General features: G+C 44.9%; 1 protein-coding gene across 1 annotated transcript in view; it reads left to right on the top strand.

The window, feature by feature from the left end:
• NUP42 (nucleoporin 42) overlaps positions 1-2,595 on the top strand; it is a 9,981-nt gene that overhangs the window by 555 nt on the left and 6,831 nt on the right. The gene's annotated exons all lie outside the window — the stretch shown is intronic.

Here is a 2,595-nt window from a genome sequence, read left to right as displayed (position 1 = left end):
AGCTGTGGGCGCTTTTGGTGCCACGGTAGCCCCTTCTGGCTCGCCCTCGAGCGGTGCTTTATTTGGGCAGAGCGGCAGTGCCTCTGCACATCCTGTCACCTCAGCGTCTGCTGCAGCCACCAACTCCAGCCCTGCCTCAGACAAGTTATTCACTCCCAAGGGCGAACTGTCCGCTGTGGCAACAGTTTGAAGCAAAGGAGTTCACAATTGGAAAGATTCCTCTGAAGCCACCACCATTAGAACTTTTAAATGCTTTCGACCTTTTAAGTTTATTCTGAAATGTTGTTAATGTTTATTTCCTTTCTCAAATCTCTTCTGCAGAAACAAATGCACAAGTAGAAACTTTTGAACCTTATTTTGGGATGGACTTCTCACATCTGAAAGATGAACTGTTGAAACTAAAATAGAGCATTTCCTTCCATATGCTGTCCTGTGAAATTCTGTACAAAGACTATGTGAAAAATATGGTGTCAAAAGAAAGACTGTTTCAGTTAGATATTTAAAACCTACTCTTGTATCAATGTATTATCTCCAAATGTACAGTCCGTGGGATGTAGGACTGGCCACAAATGCTTTTTTCCCCATTGCCCCAAGAATTGGTATTGTAAATTTTTTGGTGAGCCCTTACTGATAGTTATTACTGAATGTGTGCCTTTGCTGTCTATCTAAAATCTCTTGTTTTATCCCCCAACTTTACTGAAACTAGATGATCTGTGAGGGATGCCTCTATAATTTCCTCCAGTCCCCTTCACTAATTATCAAAATCCTCTGGCATCCTAATGTTTACATCTTTAAGTTGACTCTTCCTGTCCACAAATGGGACACGGATTCAGGTCAAAAGGAGGGGCCATTTCAGAGCCCACAACCCCTGCCTATCCTTTTGCCTTCTCTAATACCATTCTCTTCTCATCCACATTAAAAAGTGGTTCAATATAGCCTACATATCCCACCAATTAGGGCTATGAGTCAGCATGACAGTTTCCAAAAGCTGATACATTCCTTCAGGATTCTCTCATTATGAACCAACAGATCATTTCCAATTCAAAAAATCAAAAGTAGTACAAGGAACATGTCCAGAAAAAAATGGCTGATTCTCTGACCCCACTGCTTGTCTGTGCTCTATATTTTGAGCTGTATCCTCTTTATCCATCTCCACCCTGCTGTTTTAGGGGTGTGGAATGAAGGGAACTAACATTTGCACATAAAACCTCATCCCCTTTTTCAACATCCACTGTAAAATAATATTAATCTGCCATGACACATTTTCCCCATACTCCAATTTATAAAGTGGCCACTAGTGATGATCTCTTCATTTTATCTTTAGTCACTGGATCTCCCCTAAACACATTCCAGCTTCAGGGGATGCATCCTAGATGCTATGGGGAAGAATTGGGGATTGGTATGTTCCCATCATTTAATTTATAACATTCAGGTTATGCAATTCCTTTACCCTTAGGTCCAGACTTCCAGTAGTTACACAACCCCAGTCCCCCTGACTGGTTACACTGATAAATATGCACCATTTGAAAGAGGAACACTGGTGTATCTACCAATCCAAGAATTCTATTCCCCTTTTTGCACTTACTTGTCTCTCTGCAGCATTGCACCTTGAAACTGGAGAAGATTTGATGGAGTCCATGATCAGCTGGTCAGTACATGCTGCAGTCCTGTCTCATCCAATTCTCCATTGCCAGAGGAAGCAAGATGGTCTAGTCAAGGCTTTTGGCCATCCCACCTGGACACCCAGAACTCCCAAATATGGATTCCACTGGGTGCAAGACGCAGATTTGCACGCAGAGTAGAGTTCATAGAATATCCTGACTTGGAAGTGACCCACAAAGATCATCAAGTTCAACTCCTGACCTTGAACAGGACCATACCCAAGAGTCACACCATGTGCCTGAGCTCTGTCAGGTTGGTGCTGTGATGATTTCCCTGGGAAGCTTTCTCCAGTGCCCAGCCAGCCTCCAGGTAAAGAACCTTTTTCTAATACCCAACCTAAACCTTCCCTGATACAACTTCAGGCCATTCCCTCAGATCCTGTCACTGGTCAGTGATGAGAAGAGATCAGTGCCTGCCCCTCTCCTTCCTGAGAAGTTGTAGACTGCAACTCAGTCTCATCCCTCCAGGCTGAACAGAGCAAGTGCCCTCAGCTGGTCCTCATACAGTTTAAAATTAATCCAATTTTTGCAGACAACATCACCATCCCTGGGGGTATTTAAGAGGCGCCTGGATCTGCTGGATGATGTGGTTTAGTGGATTGCAGTGGTAGGGATGGGTTGGTGGTTGGACTGGATGATCCTAAAGGTCTCTTCCGACCCTGCTGATTCTGTAGCCATGGGTTATACATCCCTTGGTCTCCCCGTAAAGATTCAGCGATACAGCAAAGAAACGCTTTACCGCGCAGGCTGTGTGGAGCTTATGTGAGAGAGGGGCGGTCACAGCCGAGGGGCGGCTATTTCACTGTGTCCGCGACTGCAGGTTTGCACAGCACAAATCAAATCCGCATTTGGCTTTATCAGCAGCTTGTTACAGTGCTATCCCCAGCTTTGAGAGGACGTATGCACCAGCCTATTCCCGCCTCCCGCCGGCCCT

The sequence above is a fragment of the Geospiza fortis genome, unplaced genomic scaffold (assembly GCF_000277835.1).
Source record: "Geospiza fortis unplaced genomic scaffold, GeoFor_1.0 scaffold95, whole genome shotgun sequence".
Lineage (NCBI taxonomy): Eukaryota > Metazoa > Chordata > Aves > Passeriformes > Thraupidae > Geospiza > Geospiza fortis.
Note: the sequence above shows the minus strand (reverse complement) of the source record. Positions and strands in the feature narration are given on the sequence as shown.